A 22,292-nucleotide genomic window follows, 5' to 3' on the forward strand; every position below is an offset into this window, starting at 1 on the left:
AAGTCTGTCTTAGACTCTCTGTGTGTGACATAAGTGCTACCTGATGACTGAAATTTTAGGTTGTTTAGGTGTGTTGTATTCAACATGAAAAAACATTTACGAACTCTTTTTTTTTCTGACAACTGGTTATTGGATTAAATTGACTTTTTTTCTCTCATCATAAACAACATGTCTTTGACAACAACCTAGATATTTTAGTTCTTTGCTGAGACCCAAAATCAGCCTATAAATCAGTGTATTAAAGTCTTTAAGACAGGTTGTAAGGATGAGAGAAAGAAAGAGAAAGAAAGGGGATGGCAGAGAGAGGAGGAGAGGGGCCGGGGCCGGAGCCAGCAGAGGGCGAGGCGGCCGGTCCAGGTCATCTGGCTTTACTGAGGAGTGTTCGGAAATAACTGGGGTATATTGTTCTGGACTTTTATTTGGGTATTAAAAAAAAATAGCTCTTCTAATTTTTATTTTCTATATTTTAAAAAGTCATGTGCTTTTTGTAGAAAAAATTAATTAGTATTTAAAGAAGTGAAAAAACTTGTAAATCTTTGTTTCATTTAAAATAATCTTTAAAGAAAAAGTAAGCTTTTGACCTCAATATATCTTTCTAGATCCTGGTTGTTTCAGTTAACCCTGTCCTAGAGAAAGAGGTTCATAGCTTTAAGAGCTTTGTGGTTGATTTATTTTCAGGCCATGCTGAAACGCTATTTCGAAAATAGATGATATTGATCACAAGGAGGACTTACTTAGAAAAACTGGAATGGATAAAATCAAATCATTACCATTTTTTAAAAAAAAACAATTCAAGATGGAAAGAACCCAAAATATCCATTGACAGATAAATGAATAAACAAAATATGGCCTATTCATTGATGGAATGCTATTCAGGTATGAAAAGGAAAGAAATTCTTATATGTATATTACAACATGGGTGAACCTTGAAAACATTATGCTGAATGAAATAAGCCAGACACAAAAGGACACATATGACTCCAGTTATATGAAATATTGAGAATAAAGAAACTGATAAAAAGTAAAGTAGAGGGAACCAGCAGCTAGGGTAGTGTAATGGAGTATTATTGCTTAATGGATAAAAAGTCTGTGTTTTGGGTGGTGAAAAAGGTTTTAGCGCTAGAAGGCTGTAAGGGTTTAGTGTAACATTGTAAGAGTAACAATTCGAATTCAACAATTTGAAGACTCTTTCGATAGTGGGTTAATAGCTTTATCCCAAACTAGAAAAAGTGAGAGTACATTAGCATCTATGGCTTATGTAATGCTCAGTGGGTTTATTCATTCTTTTAAAAGCCTGTCTGTAAAATTTGCTGTCATGTAACGCCAGCTCCGTTTAATATTAGTAAATCCCCTCAACATTTTACCTGCAATTAAGGTACTTATTTCTCTATGTATGGTGCCTTTGATTAGAACGCATTGGCAAAAGGTCTAGGAGGGGCTTAAAATACAGTTGGTCAATTTTCATGTTGGTATGAAAATAGAATCCTCCATTAAGAAAATGTAAATATTTAAGAATGTATTATAATTCATAGATAAAAATTCAGAGAAACCATACATACACACACACACACACACACACACACACACACACAGAACAAGAATTAAAGAAACACCTCATATCGAGGTTCAGAGCCTCTGGGGTACTAGTCAAAGATCCTTGCTAGATACTTTAAGTCTTCATGCTACTTCCTGTTTTGTCCTTTTGCTACTAGTTGGCTTTTTGTGTTATTTATTCTTGTCATCAGCTAACCAGTCTCTAAAAGTTGCAATCTACTGCAAGTGGTTATTCCTTCTCTTGAATGCTAAGAATATGGACGCTGTAATTATCCTTCTTTCAGCTGTGAAAAGTTCTCCTTTTAAGTATACACATTTAATTAGCATGTTTTTCTAATTTCCTCATCCTTTTTCATCAATATTCAATTAACATTGAGCAATTTAGTCACAATTTTTGTAGTTTTTAAAAATATCCTCTGTCTACTTAATCTGCTTTATTTTTTTTTTAAAGAGCTGTCTAAGTACATCCTGCCTTGTTTCAAAAAGAACCTAAGGCCAAATGCAAGTCACACAGTAGTTTCTTTGTGACAAATTAACTACTACCTCGTAATTTCAAGCAGAATATGAATCAAGTTATCTTTCTTCGAAACTTGAAAGTTGACGTGTATAAAAGGCCAAGTTTTTCACTTGTAACAAATGTTACTCTTTTAAATTCAAAAGGAGAGTGAATAGGATACAAATATAAATATAGCACATTTTTATGTAAATGACAAATTTGAAGGAAATAGAAAGTATGACTTGTAAAAAGTGAGTTTAGGACGGGGCACGGTGGCTCAGCAGGCAGAATCTCGCCTGCCCTGCCGGAGACTCGGGTTTGGTTCCCGGTGCCTGCCCATGTTTTTTTTTTTTTTTTTTTAAAAAGTGAGATCAGTAAATCAGAATAAAGTGATTTAGGAGGGAAAATAGCAGCAACTTGGTGATTATTACAAGGTCAAATGACATTGACAAAGAGGAAATTCGGTCGGTCCTCAGAAGGTAAAAGAATTCAGTCCAGAGCAGCGGGAGCAACAAAAAAATGGATGTGCCAGACAATTGTACCTGGCAGATGGCAACAGAATAGTGTTTAATCATTTTTCGTGAAAGTAAGCAAATGTATCTGTTCTTGGAGAGAACATTAAATGAAGGGACATAGTACTACAATTTGAGCTGAAAAGTGATTTTCCTCCAATCATACCAGCATTCTGGAAAAAACCAAAACATTCCATTAGTGGGATGAATATAAATTCCGACAGGTTGTAAACAGCTACGGGTCTGGGGGTTAGTACAGCTATACCTAACTGGTGCCACCGCTGCAACCCAATGTAATTGTTTAGCTTAGTCTATCATGCCCTCTAGATAGATGCATAACTTAATAATATTCACAATACAAAAATGCGTATACATTAGAATACACCAAACTAATTTTTTTTCACCCATCCTGCCTTGCCTCCAATAGAGTGCTCTTACCTACATGTCACAGCTTTTTTCCTTCCCTCTTCCAGAGACTTCCTGCGGCTGTGTTCTGGGAAGAAGCCCAGTGGGGGAGATGAGAAGCCCTGGCTGATGGCTTCTTCCTTTGCCAACTCATCCTAAATTATTTGTAGATTCAAAAGAGAGCAACTGGAGAATGGAGTCCCTCCGATTTCTGAGGCTGATGCTATTCATCATTTCCTAAAACCATCTAAAACTTAGCACCCAGAAAATTGTCCATTAAATTATGACAGAAAAGTAATTCCATACCCTCTCTTTCCAGCCACGTTAGCGCCAGATTTGGCCATTGGCAATGAGGAACATAAAATCAAATAGTCTAGGGAATATGAAAAAACAAAATTCATTTCTGTGAGAATGACTCTCCTTGTCAGTTTTCTAAGCGGACATTTTAAAATGTGATGAGGAATCTTGATGACAACTCAGCTATGTTTGATTTAATGTTGGTCTGAAATTATGTGAAAATTAATGGACTTAAAATCAAAATACTTACAGACACAAGCTCTGTTTTTGAGAGCCAGTGTCTCTTCGCTCTCTCTCAGATTCCATTTTCATTTTTGACCCTTGAGGAAAAAACAAGGGGGAATTCTTAGACTTTCCAATGTTCTTGGTTCATTTCATTTATATGTCAATGCCAGCTATTTTGGTGTGTGTGTTTATCTTTTTTATTGTGAAAAATAACATACAAAAATGCAATAAATTTCTAAGTACATTTTAACAAGTAGTTATACAACAGATTTTAAAGTTTGGTATGGGTTACACTTCCATTATTTTTTAAATTTTTTCATCTAGCTGCTGCAAGACACTGGAGACCAAAAGAAATGTCAATTTATCGATTCAGCAGTCATATTCTTTTTCTTTTTTTGCATGGGCCGGCACTGGGAATCGAACCTGGGTGTCTGGCATGGCAGGCGAGAACTCTGCCCCTGAGCCATTGTCACACCACCCAGTCATATTCATTTTTTAAATTCTATCTTCTCTATTATATTCTTCCTTCTCTCTTTTTTCTTTTTTGTAAAAAAAAAAAAACATACAAAACAATAAATTTCAAAGTACATTACAACAATTAGTTGTAGAACAGATTTCAGAGTTTGGTATGGGTTACAATTTCACAATTTTAGGTTTTTATTTCTAGCTGCTCTAAGGTACCGGAGACTAAAAGAAATATCAATATACTGATTCAGCGATCATACTCATTTGTTAAACCTACCTTCTCTGTGTAACTCCATCACCTTTGATCTTTCTCCCACTCTCTAGGGGTATTTAAGCTATGCCCATTTTAACTTTTCCATGTTGGAAGGGGCTGCCCAACTGTTTTTACAATAGGCTGTTATGGCCACAATTCTAACCTATTTATGTTTACTTCTGTAGTATTGGCTGAAAGAAAACTTAGGAGAAATTTTTGCAAGTTATCCGATTAGAACATATCTTCTGAGAGCATGCTCACACCAATGGAGAAAAATAACTCTTTGCCATTGATTTTTCATGATAAAGGAAAGTAAGTGTGCAAGTCTGAAAAGAACTTCCTGAAAAGCATTTCCTTCCCAATTCCTGGTAAAGTAAGAAGAAAATGAGATTGATAGAATAATTGGCAACTGGTAAATATGCAATGGTGGGGGGGGGGGATGATGAAACCTACAGAGATATCTAGAACAGCATTAAAGACGATAGGTTTGAGGCAGGCCACAGTGGCTCAGCAGGCAGAATTCTCGCCTGCCATGCAGATGACCAGGGTTCAATTCCCGGCCCTTGTACCTCCCCCCACCCCCCCAAAAAATCAACGAATGTTGCTGCAATAATGGGTTAGTCACATGGAGAAGAGAAAGAAATGTGACCCCCACCATACAGCATACAGAACAACACAAAACAAAAAACATTAGGTTGTGCTTTCTTCTATGAGTTTCTCTTACTGGGAGAGGTATATGGTACTGGGTAGGGTGTGGTATTTGTGTGGGGTAGGGATAAGAAAGAGTTGCCCTAAATTACAAGTTCAAGATTTTCCAAAAACCATCAGTAGAAGAAAAATATAAACCAGGATTTACTTGGATTTTTGCAATTCCCTCCCTTAGACTTGCGCTGGATAGTTTGCCATCTTGGCTTTAGCATGTAGTTATGGTACGAATGACTGGGTCAGCTAAGAATGCTGCTTGTACAGTAGAACTAGGGTAGAGGCCCAAGATGTCTGTGCCAGTTCATGGAAGTTAGAACAATTTCGCATATAAAACAAGAAACCATAACTAATTAACACCAGGCAGGTGGTCTTGATGGAAATTTAAAATCCAAACTAGGTCAGCAGGGAATACAGCCTTGGCAGATGAAACTGTAACTGAAATGATTCCCCCTAGACCCGCCAAGCGAGACCTGAGCCAACTGCCCTTATGAAAAAGCTTCCTGTGCCAGTCATTTCGGAGAAAATTGAGCCAAGGACAAATGACTGCAGTTTTTAAAATGAATATGATTACATTAAGAATTCAGGGCTTTCTCTTCCCTCGCCCCAGTACTCACACAGGGTTTTCTTTAAATGCCAATATAATTTTGTAGGGACAGAAGTAGAATCAGCATGGATGCAGCTTCACATGAATTTATTAATAGCAGGAGGATTCTGGGGAGGGGAAGTCTAAGCTTTCAACAAAGGAGAAGGTGTGAAGGTTGCTGGAATGAGGTACAGTTGACAGGAGGAAATATTTAAACCCCCAGTGAGTGCCAGAGCAAAATTAGATACCAACGAGGGCTGAAATAGCTGAGTAACAGCCAGAATAGCTGGAGTGTAGGGAGTAGAAAATAAGTTTTACTGCTACATGATGAGCAGCAGAGAGAAGGCTGAGAGAGTGATATGAAATAGAGAGAGAAGGGGCTTCTCTGAGGTGTGATTTCTATCACGGTGCCATGAGATCAGCAATGCACCTCTACTTTGCTTTCTTTTCCTCCAAAGGGACCCATAAAATGGTGGAATGTCAGTCCCAGATGGGTCCTCAGAGATGCTGTAGTTCATGGCCTTCATTTTATAGCTGAAGAAGCTCAGCCCCCATGAGGGAAAGTGTCTCACCAAAGGCCACCTGGTGAATTCTTAAGCATATCCGTGTGGAAACTCAAGTATCAAGTCTTTCCATTTTCTGCCCTTTCTACCGCCAGGCGACCAATTATGTTTGCAACTTATGCTTTCGTTCATCTACTTTGTATTTAGGTTAAAAGGTAAACAGAAAACTGGAGCTTGTATTGTAACCAAAATGATGGATTGGATAAATCCACATAAACAAATATTTGAAATCTCTAGGTGGTCAGCATTGTTCTGAACTATGTATGGACTTATCTCTTGAAAAAAAATTGGCTTCTTCTGGCTATAAGAAAAACGTTAATATGTTCATTGTGGAAGCTGGAAAATACAAGACTGTTTAAAGGAAACAGCACTTAAAATCCTATTAATGAAAAATAATACTCTGATATTTCCTTCTGGGTTTTTTCTAAGCATATTGTGTTTTATAAAAATTAAGACCATAACACACACTTAACTTTTTAATAATTAACTTTACTGACATAATTTGCATATAATTGAATAAGACTATTTGAAAGGAATACTTTGATGTGTTCTGACAAATGTAATCAAAACCCCCTTAGCTATACCTGCCTTGATGCCTCAACTCTGCCTGCCCATGACCCTTCATTTCTTTCCTTCATCTCCCTTGGTCTTGGTCTCTGCCTGTGTTTCTCTGACAGTCTCTTTTATGTGCCTCTTTTTCTTTGTCTCCAGTCCTTCAAATTCTAGTAAATTCTTCAGGCTGGGAAATTAACTCTCCCCCCATCTATTTTAATCCACAGTTCTCTCCAGGTGGGCTAGTAGAGGGGAGTGAGTGGAAAGGGCAAGGAAAGGGGTTTCATTATTCATAACTGAAGAGTTATTTAGGTATTTTGTTTATTTGAAAACAGTTTCTCTTCCCAAGAGGAAGTCTGCCCTCTAATACACAGGCCATGGAAATGATTTAGATTGATCTTTACAATTCTTAGTCTTTTCATCCAAAAACCTGATGCTTACCATGGTTTTCTTTTTATCAGAAACAACCATTTCTAAATGTCCTTTTCACTTCTACTGGATGGCCTCAATATTGCCTTTTTCTGAGTCACAATTCTCACCTGTACAACCTTAGAACTTCCTATCCAGTGATGATGATGATTAGACTGGTTTCAAGGATTGTAAAAATTATAGTGCTTTTACCTTATCACATCATTTAATTCTTTTTAGCAACTCTGTGAGATGGACTTTGCTATTTTCATTTTAGAGTTGGGGACTGGTAAACACAAGTATTTCTTCCTTAATTGGATGTGAATGTGTTTGTGTATACACAAATCAAATATTTTTATTTTCTTCTCTCTGTTTCACTAGTAGCTAACTTTACATTGCAGTATTTAAGTAACATGTCAAAGGAGAAGCATGAAGTTTACCCCAAGATTTTACCTTCTCCTTTGGGGAATGGGTTAGTTAGTTTTCAATTTTATACAAGATAGTTCTATCACATTAGATGGAAGTCTGACTCTGTTACTATCTTTATCTGGAGACTGAGTTTAGTTTAAGGAGATATGTGTGGTGTAAGTTGACAAGGGGTGGACTATAATAATCTTTTGATGTGTTAACTTGACTAGACTATACAGTTCCTGTTATTCAGTTAAACACTAACCTAGGTTTTGCTATGGAGGTGTTTTGTAGATGCAATTAACTTTATAATCCATTGACTTTAAGTAAGGGAAATTATCCTAGATAACCTGGATGGGTTTGATTTAATCAGTTGAAAGTCTTTAAGAGCAGAGCTGATAAAGAAGCAATACTGCCTGTGAACTGCATTTTTAGTGTCTATGGAAAGTCGCAGCCTGGTTTTCCTGACAAGCTGCCCCTGTGGAGTTTGGACTTTGTAGCCAGAATCCCTACAATTGCATAAACCAGGCCCTTGCAAAAAAATCTCTCTCTTTCTCTCGGTTATATATATATAAAATTATATATATATATTTTTAATATTATATATATATGTGTGTGTGTGTGTGTAGAAAGAGATGGGTAGATATAGATAGGGAGATAGAGATGGGGAAAAGGAGAGATACAAATAGATATTTGGAGATATGGCTATACATATTAGGACATTATATATGTATATATACATACATACACATGCATACGGGAGACATATATAAAGGAGATATGTGTACCCATCCTTTCATCCTCCTACTGGTTCTGTTTCTCTAGTTGAATCCTGATTGATACAGGAGAAAAGAATCTCATCCATTCACAACCAGCCAATATGTGGCTGAGAAGGCGCTAGAGCTCCAAAGCCTTTGCTCTCCCTTCCTACCACATTGCCTAGACATCTTCCCATTCAGTTGCTGTTCCCCACCCTAACCCAGCTGCCTTGGACCTTGTTTCATGTCCTGCTTGACCTTTATTCTTTATGTCATGACATAGGGGAGAAGGTTATCATGTGTTTCTATTGTGTATAGATATTTTCCTGTTTAAGATTTAGCTTGTGCTCATCACTTTAATGACTAGTCAATAATTACCTTATTAATGCTTGTGCATAATTTAAAGTATTCAAAGAGAATGAGATTTTTAGAATCCTTGCTTAATTGCAGTTAAGTTTACCAGTGTGTGTGTGTGTGTGTGTGTGTGTGTGTCGGGGGGTGGATTCAATTGTTTTGATGCCACTGTAAGCAGCCATATATAGTTTTCTTCCCTGTGTGGTGAGACTCTTATTGGATATGGTTCCTTGAGGGAGTATTCCTCAAATTCATTAGTCTGATAGGGACCTTAAGTTTTTTGTATGTTTTTTCATACATGGGCAGGCACTGGGAAACGAACCTGGGTCTCCGACGTGACAGGCAAGCACTCTGCCAGTGAGCCACCGTGGCCCGCCCGACCTTGAGTTGTAATAAAGGATAATTTAAGAGATTTCCTACCCTCAAAGGGCTTTATGTAGAAAATTATTGGAGAAAGGGGTTTTTGCTGAAGGCTTGGAGGCTGGGGGATTTAAAAGTTAAAGGAATTGATTCCCAGCCTATCAGAAGCAGTGCCCCCTCTTTGTATGAAAGGCATATTTTTTACATCACATCTGCCATCTTGAAATGAGATTCACTGATAATACAAACAACTTCCACACACACATTAAAACAACAATAGTATAATGCTGTAACTAAAATGTAGCTGAAAGAAATGGAAAATAATTTACAGTGAAATAATACATGTATCTCAATTTAAATTCGGAGGCATGGCTACATGAGAAAACCCAATGAAATGGCCCAATATTTTGCCACAATACAAATACAGACTAGATAGATCAGTGCTGGTGGCTTGGATACCATGAGGAGTAATGTGATGTGGTTTTCTGAAACAGTGAACAATTCTTGGTAGGGTTCAGAATAAAATAAATTACAAATTTTCCCTTGATTTGCATGGTGGCTGCATTCCGGGAAAACTTACTGTTGGCAGCGTCAAATTGCTTTCTGTTCAGAGGTAAAGTTGAATTAGGTTCTAGACTCAGAAAATTAAAATAGGTCGTCATAAGTGCCTAACTCATAGAAGGCATTTGGTAAATATTCATATGAATGTATGAAAGTCTTTAATCTCTGTGAGTCTCAGGTAGGGCGTTTGTAAGTTGGGCAGGATAGAGAACAGCCATCCATTGTGCAGGGCTGCCTTAGACACTGCAAGATATCCAGCATCTTTTGCCCTTGCTCATTAAGCCAGTATACCTCCTAATTATTGTGAGAACCAAAGAAGTCACTGCAACAAATTTTCAAATTTCCCTTTTGAGTGGTACTGTTGAGAACCACTGAACTAAATCATGATGTGGGTGTGGTATTTGTCCGTGAGAGGCCAGGGAAAACCCACTTACAGAAATGATGCTTAACCAGATTCTAACCAGTGGAGAAGGAACAGACTATTTCAGGGACAGTCTGCTTTGATATATGTGCTCACTGGTGTGGGTGTAGTACCAAGGGAAATGGAGAGTCTCTTAAGGCTTTGGAAAGAGCTGTGTGATGTAGGGCACAGTCATTGCAGCTCATAGGACTTTTCTGTGTGAATTAGACAAAGTGTCCTCTCTGGGCAGACCAAGATAGGAAAAAGGCCCCTGTCTTATAGCTGATGAGAGAACTACAGGTCATATTTCTTGGTCAGTTCAGAACTTGCTGGATTTCAGCCTTCCCCTATGAGCCCTTGGCCAAGTGCCATTTTGCAGGACTCAACTTGCACACACCATAGCTGCATTTCCAGATGAGACACTAATCAAGTACTAAGAGCAAGAGATAAATTCCAGGCAGGCTGGATGGGTGAATGGCTCTGGAGGTTATGGACAGCTCTATTTTACTTTTGGAAAGTTAATCATAGTCTGGATAAAGAGGACTTGTGAGAGGTAAAGGGAGTAAGAGATGAATGGAAAAGTATAGGTTAAAAGAGGGTAAATTGCATGAATTGCACCAACTAGTTTAGGAAATTTACTTCTCCATACTTTCTGTAGTAAAGATGGGTAATTGTTTATTCTAGGTGGATCACCTCATGGATGCTTGGAACTTCAATTATCAGTGCACTTTGGGGTGATGTCCTAGGTGATTTTCATAATTCTAGCTAAAAATACACTTAATTGACATTTTCAGAGAAATCTGTTTATTAGTCTTTTTCTGGAAACAAATACTCTATTGGTTGTGCAGAAAATCAGCCTACCAGGATAAAAGGATCTTCCTGGTGAAAGGGGAAACCAGAGAAGGTCTTGAAGGAAATTTCCTTAATGCTGTGATAGAATCCATCATACTATCCTGCCTTATTCTAAAACGGGTATTTTTTTTTTTTTGCCACAGTTTTAGTTTGCTAATGCTGCTGGAATGCAATATGCCAGAAATGGAATGGCTTTTACAAAAGGGATTTATTAAATTACAAGTTTACATTTCTAAGGCCTTAAAAAGGTCCAAACTAAGGCATCCAGAGAAAGCTACCTTGATCCCCCAAAAAAGCCAAATGGCATCTGGGATTTCTGTATCAGCTGGGAAGGCACATGGCTGGCATCTGCAATCCTTGCTCCCAGTTCATTGCTTTGTGCTTTTGATTACAGTGGATTATTTGCTAAGCATCTTTGGGCCCTCACTTAGTGTCTTCCTTCAAAACTCTAGGTTCTGGCTTGTTTAACATCTCATGGGACGTCACATGGTGATGTCTGCTTGGCTCCTCTCCTGGCTTCTGGTTTAAATGGCTCTCACAGATCTTGTAGGTCCTTCTGGCATTTTCCTCTGTATCTCCGAAGTCTGTATCTGTTTTCTCCAAAATGATGCCCTTTTAAAGGATTCCAGTAAACTGAGACCCAACCAAAATGGGCAAGGCCGCATCCCCATGGAATGGGGTGGAATCAAAAGGTTCCACCCTAAACAGTAGGTCTGCCCTCACAAGATTGGATTAAGATGAAAATAACATGTTTTTTCTGGGCTATAGAACCCCAGTTTCAAACAAGCACATTCCACCTTCTGGTTCCCTAAAAGACATGTTCTTTACATATACAAAATAAATTCACTGCTTCATAATATCACAAAAGCCTTAAACCATTTCTATAATAATACATATACAATAGCAAGTCAAAACAGTACAACATTTCATCAAAGTTAGTTACAGGCATGGTCAGTCCTAAGGCAAAATTCTCTTCTGGCTGTTGACCTATGAAGACTTAGAACAAGGTGTCTTCTGCTAATACACAAAGGAGGGACAGTCATGGGTAAATATTCCCATTTCCATAGAGAGAAACTGAAAGGTAAATAGGGGTCACCAGACCTAAACAGTTCTGAAAACCTGCAGGGCAAGCACCATTAGGTTTCAAAGTCAGAGTCTTTTATCATCCTCTGACTTGGGAGAGTGGCAGTCCCACCCTTTTGATGGGCTTATGCAGTGGCCTTATTCTCATCAAACCCTGGGGTGAGAGTTGTAACCTTGGGGAGCTTTAGGAAGACCACTTTTTTTCTTGGCTCCAACCTCTTCAAGCACACCTCACCCTCCTTAGAACAATGAGATGGTAGCAAGGCTCCCCCCAATCCCCAAGGAGTGTGCTCCATGCTCTCTGAGATATGAGGCACCAAAACTCTTCCTGAACAACAAGCGGAAGGTCCACCCTCTGCCTTTAGGGAAAACTCACCCTTTCCATCTGGATTGGTAGGTCCCTTCTCCTGGCCCAAGATTTCTTGGCTTCAGGCTTTAGCTTCCATAGTTCTGCCTTTGAAATCATTTTTCTTTCAATCTGTCCTTTTTTGTCACTTTTACTCCTTGTCAATTTTCTGTTGAGGTTTATTGTGGATCCATTTCAATAGCACTTGGAAAAATTTTGTTGGTTTAGCATGAAGCATACAGGGATTAAAGCCATCAGCAAATAGACCTTCTACAAATCCTTTCTGAATAACTGCATCTCCAATCCCGACTTTTTCTGAAATGGCTGGATGGTTCTATGGTTTGTTAAATCCTCACACAGGGTCCTAGCCTCTAGGGTCTCACTTTCTGGAAGCCCAGAATTTTCCAGACCATCAATTTCTGGTTTCTTTGTAACCAAGAGTTCAGTTCTTAGCTTATCTCTTTCCTCTTGTATTTTACTGTAAGCTGCAAGGAGATACCAGGCTGCATTTTCCACATTTAGTTTGGAAATTTCCTCAGGTAAATATCCCATGTCATCCCCTTCAAATTCTGCCTTCCATTCAACACCACTCAATTTTGCCAAATTCTATGCCACTTTAAAACAACGGTTGCCTCTCTTCCAGTTTGCAATGACACATTCATTATTTCTGTCTACAGCCTCACTGGAAGATCCTTTAGCACCCATATTTCTACCAACAGTGTCTTCAAAGCATTTTAGGCCTTCTCTATCAAGCTCCCCACAATTCTTCCAGAATCTTCACCTTATCCATGTTTGGTATTTGCAAACCACAATACCTCACTTCTCTGGTACTGAAATCTGTTTCAGTTTGCTAATGCTGCCACAATACAATATACCAGAAATGGAATGGCTTTTATAAAAGGGATTTATTAAATTACAAGTTTACAGTTCTAAGGTCTTAAAAATATCTGAACTAAGGCATCTGGAGAAAGTGACCTTGAATCTGAAGAAAGGCCAAATGGTGTCCAGGATTTCTGTGTGAGCTGGGATGGCACATGGCTGGCATCTGAGGCCCTTGCTCCCAGTTTGTTGCTTTGTGCTTCTGATTCCAATGGCTTCCTTGCTAAGCATCTGTGGGCCCTCACTTAGCTTCTATAAGGCAAAATTCTATTTTGGTTCTGGCTTGCTTAGCCTCTCATGGGAAGGCATATGGTGGCATCTGCTGAGCTCCTCTCACAGCTTCTGGTTCAAATGGCTTTCACAGGTCCTGGTGGGTTTTTCTGGCATTTTCTTCTGCACCTTCAAATGTCTGTATCCATGTTTCCTCCATAATGTTTCCCCTCTTAAAGTACTCCAGTAAACTAAGACTCACCATTTCCATGGGTGGGGCCACACCTCCATGGAAATAATCTAATTGAAAGTCCGTGCCCACATTTAGGCATGTCCCATCTCTATGGAAGCAACTTAATCAAAATGTTCCACCCTAACAATAGGTCTGCCCCCATAAGATTGGATTAGGATTAAAAGAACATGGCTTTCCTGGGATACGTAACAGTTTCAAACCAGCACAGCCACTGGTTGCTCATACCCACAAGTTTCTCTTTTAGCCTTATTGAAGAAGTATAGAGAAATGTTCCAGAATCTTATTCTGCATCTCTGATTTGTTAAGGATCCACATGGATCAGCCTCCTATGTTTGGACTTTTTATTCCTTGTCAATATATTTCATTTTCCCTGACTTATTCAGAGGTGAGGATCCTCCTTTTCATAGATAGCCCACAAGGAGGCACCCTAGTCTATCCACAAATCTTTTTCTTTAACATGGGTAAAGTAGGTGCATCAGTAAGGATAGGCTGAGCTATGTTGTGTAACAAGTAAGATAAACCATCAAAATGGTTTAACAAAACATTTTTTCTCCTTCACACAACATCCCCTGCAGATCCAGGCCAATTGTCTAAGGCAGTAATGATTCTTGGCTACTTTTGATACCTGTATCTCAAGTGTTCTTCCTTGATCATCATGGTATGGTAAGACAGTGATAGAGTGTCTTTAATGCTTCATCCCAGAAGTGTGATGTGCCATTTGGGCTTACAACTAATTCATTAGAGTTGGAGAAGGATGTACCTCTCCAGTGACCAGGAGAAGAGGACCAGGTATGAATGTCACTAGTAATAAACTAATATCTACATAGTGGACTGCGGGGGGCTCAGCTGCGGATGCTGGGCTCCCGCTTGGGGTCTGCCTCTCAGCGACAGGGGGAACTGGGCCGGTCGCGATCCGGCCAAGGTCCTGGGGGCTCGAAGGTCTGGAGGGCGCGTGAGGCTCAAGGAAGAGTCGCGGGAACGAGTGGCGGTGAGCACATCGAACGTTTATTAGAGGAAGTATACCAGCTTATATAGGGTGAAGCGTCTAGGGGAGGGGTGAGCGAGAAGGGCTCAGAGCAATTTTTTTTTGATTGGTTGGGACGGGTTTTATTGCCATAAATGGAAGGCTCAGGCGGGGGGTTTAGAGGAAGGGCTGGTTTTGCATCCTCACTTGAAGGACCAATGGGATGGTTAGAAATATGCTGTAAAGAGTTGCTAGGTAAAGAGCTGGAGGAACGGGGACCGAAGTGATATCTGGCAATTCCTCCCTTTTTTCTTTATATTTTGCGGAGGAAGGGTTGGAGGGGAAATGAGGTGGAGGGGGCGCGTTGCCGGGCACAGAGCGACCAGAAAGCTAGGAGGGAAGCAGGCTCCCAGGAAGTGTCGCGAACGGCAGTACAGACCCATACTCGCAGACTTCCCCCTGAGACCCTCGCCGGCTGGAGGATTAGGTGTCAGGGCGGGCAACACTGGCTAACCAGACCTGAGCTTGGTGGTGCTCCTCCGGGCAGGCGGTGCCCCTCATTAGTTGTAGGGTAGCAAGAGCGAGTAGTTGGGTTTTTTGCCGGTCGGTGGAGACACGCCGGGCTAAACACACAATAATTAGGATGAGTAAAATTAGGAGAAGGAGTAGAATATTATAGAAAATTAGGTTTGAAGGTTGAAAGAGTGAGGAGAATTTTGCTGCTAACTCGGAGAGAAGGGTGGTTGAGAGTTTAGGGATGGTGGTTTCTTGCAGGGTAAGAATTTTGGCTTGGAGCTGGCGGGTATGGTTCCAGAAGGACTCGTTATAGGCAGTAAAGATCCAGTCGCGAAGGGTAAGGCGGGGTTGAGACCTATTTATGGGTATTGGGGTGATACAGAGGTGGGAGAAGGGGTAGCGTCCATCACATGTGGAAGAAGCGAGTTTGTAGAGCGCTTCGATATCTAGCACCATTAAGTCGATTTGGTGTTGCAGGTGGAAGATAGCACGGTGTTGTAGGAGGTTGATGGTGTCCTGGTCGCCGAGGGCGCGGGCGGCAGTTAGGGTGATGTTTTCGAGGACATTGGCAGTGGTGGAGGTTTGGGTAAGCACAACAGCGGCGGTGGTGGCAGCGGCCACGGACGTGATGAAGGCAGCCGTGATGGCGGCGGTGACCCCGAAATCTCTTTTCGCTCTGCTATGTAGAGTTTCTGCAGGGACTGAAAGAGAGAGTTGTGGGGCGACCCAGGTGGTGACATTGACAGGAATCCAGAGTAGGCGGGGCTGTAGGACTAGAAAGGCATAGGGGAATGAAATGTTCCAGAAATTTGCAAGGTAGCAGGAGTATTGGAAGGGTGGGGAGGGACAGAGCAAGAAGGTGAAAGGCGGTTGAACGAAAATGTGGGTGTATATAGTAATGTTGGGGCCGGGCGTTATCGATGGTTTTGACGTTGAAGAGTCTGGTGGATTAATGGTTGCGTTCGTTATTGTGCAGTTTTCGAGGCAAATGAGGGGTCGGAGGTCAAGGCATGCCCAAGACCCGCATAGAAACATGTCTGAGAAGGTGGGAACGGAGGTTGCATAGGCGACTAGTCCGGCTTGAACGCCAATCATGGGGACATAAAATGCAAAGGAGGAGTTGGGTAGAAAAGGCAGGGAGGAGTTATTAACACGGTCAAAAAGGATGGGGGTGGGAAAGTGACAACTGTACCAAGTAAGATGAGTGATGGGGAGGGATTTGCGCTCACGGGTTAAAGCCGGGTGGGGGGTAGAACAAGGCCAGCTAGGGGGTGAGGCATATGGATGTTTTGGGGAGCTGTATGTGCCGGTGGGTTTGGTGCCGTCAGTGGGGGAAGAGGTTAAGTTGAGGTATGGCATAGAGCCATTTTGGCGGTAGTGCTCAGCAGAGGGCCATGAGGCGCCAAGCAGCGTTAATGAAGTCCAATTTTTGCTTTTGTCAGTGGGGCGATAGATTTCCGAGATGTTGGCAGAGGTGATATTGAGGCAGTTAATGACTGGAGGGGGGCATGAGGAAAGATTGTAGTTTTTGCCATTGATATCGGTAAAGAACAAGAGAGCGGGAGCGGGTGGAGTGAGTGAGACATTAAGGGGGGCTTGAGTAGGCAAAAGGTGGGGATTGCAAGGAAGGCCGAGAGAACAAGAAGAGTGAAGTAGAGTGGGGAAGAACGGACTGTTCGGTGTGAGGAAAAGAACTCCTGGCGGGTTTTGCACTGTGGCCCAGAGTTCGACAGCTTGACCTGTGGAGGCAAGGGCGAGCATGGCAATAAGGATTTGAATGAGGGTGGGGGAGGTTTGAGGGCAGTTTCGGCGGGCCCTCGCATATAGCTGCAGAAGCTGTTTAGGTGTGGCAATGTTGCTTCACTGGTTTTGCTGAGGTGTGTCTCCCAGGGACATCCAGGCAGTCTGGTGAGCTAGGTTTCTCATTCTGCGGCGAAGGCACCTGCTCAGTCGCCGTGGCGGGTTTGACGTTCCTTCCAGGGATCCAGATTGGCTGTGGTGCATTTTCTGGAAAGACACAAGCAAAACCGCGCCCTTGGGCGAGGAGGGGGGCTGGGCCCTCCCATGAGTTTGTGGCCGGGTCGCGCCAGCGAACCAGCGGGGCCTGTGTGGGCTTAAGAGAGGGTCCCCAGTGTTTATGTAGGGGTGATAGGCCTTTTTCCTCAAATGTGAGGAGATTTAGATGTATGAGGGAGGCTGTGATGAGGTCGCTCGGTGAGGACCGGGGGAGGTTTGCTTCTTCCTTTTTAATTTGAATTTTTAGCCTGCGGTGTGTGGCCTCAACGATGGCTTGCCCCTGTGGATTGTAGGGGATGCCAAAGTGATGGGTAATGTTGTAGAGGCGTAGGAAGGCTGCAAAGGAGGCGCTGCGGTAGGTGGGGCCATTGTCTGTTTTGAGGTCCCAAGGAACTCCCATAAAAAGGATTCCTTGGCGTAATGCTTTAATGCAGTGTTTGGGGTTTTCCCCCGGGAGGGGGACGGCATAGCACATGCCTGAGTCGGTGTCTATGATTACATGCACATATTTAAGGCGCCCAAAGGATGGAACGTGCGTGACGTCCATTTGCTATCTAGCATTGGGTTTAAGGCCGCGGGGATTAACCCCTTGCGGCTGCAGGGGCCCAAGCGGTGCAAACGGCACACAGGTGGCACAGCTTCGGACCAGGTGTTTACAGGTTGCCTTAGGAAGGCCACAGAGGTGGTGCAATGAGGTTGCTGAGAAGTGAAACTTTGAGTGGAGTAGTTTGGCTGTATTGATGGCCTCAGTGAGTGTATTTAAAGCAGAGACAGATACCGCCTGATCAGCTGCTTCATTACCGGCAGCAAGGGGCCCGGGTAGGCCCGAGTGGCTGCAGATGTGGGCAATGAACCAAGGTGCTTGCCGGTGCTCTACAAGGCGTTTTAGGCAGGTTAGAGTGTCATTGATAGCGGTTGGTTCGGGAAAGAAGGTGGCGAGGGCGATGACGCGGCAAATTTGAAAGGTGTAGAGGCTGTCAGTAAATGTGTTTATGGGCTGTTGCTGGTGGATGTGGACAGCGTGTGTCACTGCGAGGATCTTGCCGACCTGGACAGAGTGGTTATTGATATATGTAAAGTGTTCAGGCTCATTTTTATTGGGATGGAAGGCCAGAAGAGCAATTTTAGGTTTGGATGCGTCAGTGAATATTGTGACTGCCTTAGGGAAGGGTGATGACGAGGGGAATGGATGAAAAGGGCTTTGAAAAGGAAGTTGGGAGATGCGTTGGAGTAGGCGGTGGCTGGGGTAGTGATTGTCAAAATTGCCAGAGAACCCTTCTAGAAGGACTTGCATCTCGGCATTGTCACGGATTAAGAGATTGGTCTGCTTAGCATTTAGCGGCCAGACAATGGTGTTGGGCTGGACTCCGAAAACTTGAAAGGCTAGAGTAATTAGGTCTGTAGCTAGTTCAATCCACAGTTGGACTGCTGGGCAGATTTTTTTGAGCCTGCTTTTAGCAGGGTGCGCCCAGAGCAAGGGGCCTTCCTGCCAGAGTAGCCCCGAAGGAGTGCCATAGGTAGCCAGGACTAAGGCTAGTAAGGGGCGGCTGGGATTGAACCTGTTGAGGCGACAAGCATGGAGAGCCTCGTTGATGATTTGAATAACCATTTTTGCCCCGGATGTGAGTTTGATGGACCGCCCCACCGCCTGGGGGGGCATTTCTCAGACTTGTAAGAGTTTAAAGAGAGGTTGCAGCTGAGCGGTGGTGATTGGTAGGGCTGAGCGGACCCAGTTAATTTGCCCGCAGAGCTGTTGCAACTCTGTAAGGGAGACTCGCCCTGGAATGTCTAGTTTTGGGGTGGCAGGGGTGACGTGTTTGCCAATTGTGAATCCCAGAAATGAGAACGGAGGCTTGAGCTGGACTTTATCCGGCTGGACTCTTAGGCCTAGAGCTGCTAGGTTGGACTTTAGTAGGTTAAGTGCTAAATGAAGTTTTTTAGGCTCTTCTGAGGCTAAAAGGATGTCGTCCATATAATGGATGACGTGGGCCATGTTGCGGACGGGGGCCACGGCAAGGTTGACATAATTCTGGCAAATGGTTGGACTATTGCGCATACCTTGGGGAAGCACCTTCCACTGGTAGCGCTCGGCTGCACCGGACAGGTTAGGGATTGGGACCGTGAAGGCGAACTTCGGTCGGTCCCGTTCATGCAGTGGGATAGAGAAAAAGCAGTCTTTAATGTCTATAGTGGCTATGTGTAGGTGGGAGGGGATGGCCACCGGGTGCGGGAGTCCGGGCTGCGGAGAGCCCATGGGCAGAATGTGTTTGTTAATTTCCCGCAGGTCTTGTAGAAGTTTGAACTTGTTTGTGGATTTTTTGTGAATGACGAACACAGGTGAATTGTAAGGGCTGGTGGAAGGCTCGATATGACCGGCTTCTAACTGCTCTAGGACGAGGGCTTTAAGTGCAGCCAGCTTATGGGGAGGCAAAGGCCACTGCTCCACCCAGATGGGCTCCTCCGTGTCCCATTGCAGAGGAGTGGGTGTAGGAGCTGTTGTGCGAGCAGTGGCGCAAATTATTAGGGGGGCTGAGTGGTGAGAACTACCCCGGCGGCTGCTAGAATGTCTCGGCCCCATATGATTTGGTCAATAGTAGCTAAGAAGAGAGGCCGGAAGGTACCTGAACGGCCTTCATCATCTTCCCATTTTAAGGGAAGAGCGGCGCCCAGGGAGGGGGTGGAGCCCGTGGCTCCGATGACAGAGGGCCCTTCTTCTAGCTCCCATTGTGTAGCCAGATGTGCTGGCAGGCACGAAATTTCGGCGCCAGAGTCGATTGTGCCTGTATACCAGCGGTGGAGTATTTTGAGTTTGCGGGTAGGCTTGTTTGGGGTAATGGGAACTGCCCACATTATGGCTTGGGACCTGGTTTGGTCCGAGCCTGCGCCTCTTGGGGGCGGGGCTGAGGCAGGCCCCTTTTGGAGTTTAAAGGCAGCTGCCGGGAGGACAAACGGCAATCTCGGGCCCAGTGGTAGCCCTTGTTGCAGCGAGGGCAGGGCGCAGGAGGTTTGCGCTGGGGCCTGTGGGGAGGGGGGTTTGCAGCCGGACACTCTTTAGCGAAATGGCCGGTTTCGCCACATTTGAAACAACCCGAGGTGAGAGACATGGCGGTGGCGATGGCCTGGGCTAGAGAGGAGGCGGAAGGGTCGATGTTATTGCACGCTAAGATCCAGTCATGCAGCCCCTTTTCCTTTATAGGGATGATTGTTTGCTTACAAGCGGGGCTCGCTCCTTCAAAGATAAGCTCCTTAGCAAGCGCCATTTGAGCTTGCTCGCCAGCAACTTTTCGCTCGCAGGTGTTGGTGACCCACGAGACAAAGGAGGCGAAATCCTCATCTCGGTTTTGAGTAAGTTTAGCAAATTTTTCCGGCTTAGCGGCGGAGCATGTACGGGAGGCTCGTAAAGCTAGCTCCCGTAATTGGAGCCAGAAGCCCGCCAGGGCCTGTGCGTAGTGAGCGGGGAGGGCGAAGGGGCCCGTCCCAGTGTAGGCGTCCGCCGGGAGGTTAATTCCGGAGGCTTGGTTGGTGATGATTTGTTTTTCTGCCTCTGAGTGGAAATGAGCTCGCCAGTCAATGTATTGACCAGGGGTGAGAATGGCTCGCGCTAGCGAGATCCAGTCAAAGGGGGTACATAATTGTTGGCATAGCTCCTCTAGGAGATGAGTAGCATATGGGCTGTTAAGACCATCCTCTTTAACTGCCTTACGAAGACGCTTGATTTCGTCGGCATTAAAGGGGTACCAAGGGAGAGGGCATTGGGGGGTGGCCTGGATGTTCATTGGGAAGCAAGAGATTGGCACCTGGGGAGCGGGCAGTGCATGCGCGAAGGGGTTGGTGCAGGCAAGGGGATTGGGGTTGGCTTCCCACACAGAATTGCGGGGGGGGGGGGGTTCCAGGGGTCGGCGGCGCATGCGGCTGGTGTGGATGGCGGCCATGGGTTTGGGCAAGTGGGTGGGATGTTATTATAAGATGGCAGACAGGGCGGGGCAGAGACAGCAAATGGCTGCCGGGGACTTTCCCCAGCAAGGGCCGGGGGGGAGGGCGGTCCCCGGGTATGTCCGTTGCAGGAAGGGGACGTGGCACTTCAGAAGGCGGGAGGGCGGGGTAGAGGCGGTTCCGGTCTTTGTTGTTAGCCGAAGAAGAAGGCGGAAGTTCATCATCTTTGCCAGCCTCGAGGTTTTTAGCCTAAGAAGAAGGCGGAAGTTCGCCATCTTTGGCAGCCTCGAGGTTGCTCAGTTTAGGGGGATTGAGTTTGAGGACATTGTTTAATTGCTCGACTAGAGACTCGGCATCTGAATCGGAATCAGAATGAGCATCTCCTGCGCTATGTGGGTGCTGCGCAGACATGGCTGCCCGTGAGGTGCTGCTGGACGGGGGCCACGAGCCCTGAAGGCAGGAGCGGATCGTGATTAGCGTGGGCAATAAACCGGGGGGAAAGCGTTTGCCTTCGTGCTCCATGGCTAAGGTGACTCGATCGATTAGGCGATCATAGGTACCGGTGTCTCAGAGGGGGCTCGTGGTGAGCCATGGGTTAAAAGGTAGTAGAAGGTCCCAATAGACCTGGAGCTGGCGGACAGAGACCTTACACTTATGAGTGTCTAGGAGGGCTGCTAACGTGCGGACCTGGGGTGCTTGGCGTGCCGTGAGGCGGTTGCCCATTTTCCTTTTTAGGGAGAAAAATTAGCAGGGTAATGCACACTACAACACACAGGAATACTGTGGCAAGCAAAACCCTTTCAAGCTTATTCCAGTCTTTTGGGGCAATTTCCGCTAGTATTACTGCAAACACTAAGGCTATGGAGAAAATAAGTAGAAGCTGGTAAATCATGTGGTGTTAAAGACGGGGTAGCGACTGGGTAAGGCTGTTATGCAGCTTTTTGGGGCTGGCTGCCAGGTTTAAGTGTGGCGAGTGGCGAGAAAGAGAAAACGGGGCCGTTAGGAGTGGGGCCCTTACCTGTCCAGCGCGGCGAACGGGGCTGGAGAGGAGACGAGTAGAGTGCCCCACGTTGGGCGCCAACTGCGGGGGGCTCAGCTGCACATGCTGGGCTCCCGCTTGGGGTCTGCCTCTCAGCGACAGGGGGAACTGGGCCGGTCACGATCCGGCCGAGGTCCTGGGGGCTCGAAGGTCTGGAGGGCGCGCAAGGCTCAAGGAAGAGTCGCCGGAACGAGTGGTGGTGAACACATCGAACGTTTATTAGAGGAAGTATACCAGCTTATATAGGGTGAAGCGTCTAGGGGAGGGGTGAGCGAGAAGGGCTCAGAGCAATTTTTTTTTGATTGGTTGGGACGGGTTTTATTGCCATAAATGGAAGGCTCA

At 44.2% G+C, this 22,292-nt stretch overlaps 1 protein-coding gene and 1 long non-coding RNA gene across 5 annotated transcripts in view; one reads left to right on the forward strand and one right to left on the reverse strand.

Annotated features, from left to right (window-relative positions):
* The window catches only part of XKR9 (XK related 9), a 512,237-nt gene that overhangs the window by 416,818 nt on the left and 73,127 nt on the right, over window positions 1-22,292 (forward strand). Inside the window, exon 9 of one of the 4 annotated variants that reach the window (XR_013178249.1) lies at window positions 679-791. The exons of the other annotated variants lie outside the window; for them this stretch is intronic. The gene's annotated coding sequence lies outside the window, so the exon portion shown is untranslated. Of the gene's footprint in view, window positions 1-678; window positions 792-22,292 lie in introns of those variants that run through there. 4 annotated transcript variants of the gene reach the window in all.
* Window positions 2,630-22,085, reverse strand: LOC143686301 (uncharacterized). Its single transcript, XR_013177012.1, has 5 exons — window positions 21,930-22,085; window positions 3,515-3,584; window positions 3,274-3,340; window positions 3,001-3,122; window positions 2,630-2,735 (listed from the first exon to the last, which is right to left on the reverse strand). It is a non-coding gene; the product is annotated as an uncharacterized LOC143686301 (long non-coding RNA).

The sequence above is a fragment of the Tamandua tetradactyla genome, chromosome 6 (genome assembly GCF_023851605.1).
Source record: "Tamandua tetradactyla isolate mTamTet1 chromosome 6, mTamTet1.pri, whole genome shotgun sequence".
In the NCBI taxonomy this organism is placed as follows: domain Eukaryota; kingdom Metazoa; phylum Chordata; class Mammalia; order Pilosa; family Myrmecophagidae; genus Tamandua; species Tamandua tetradactyla.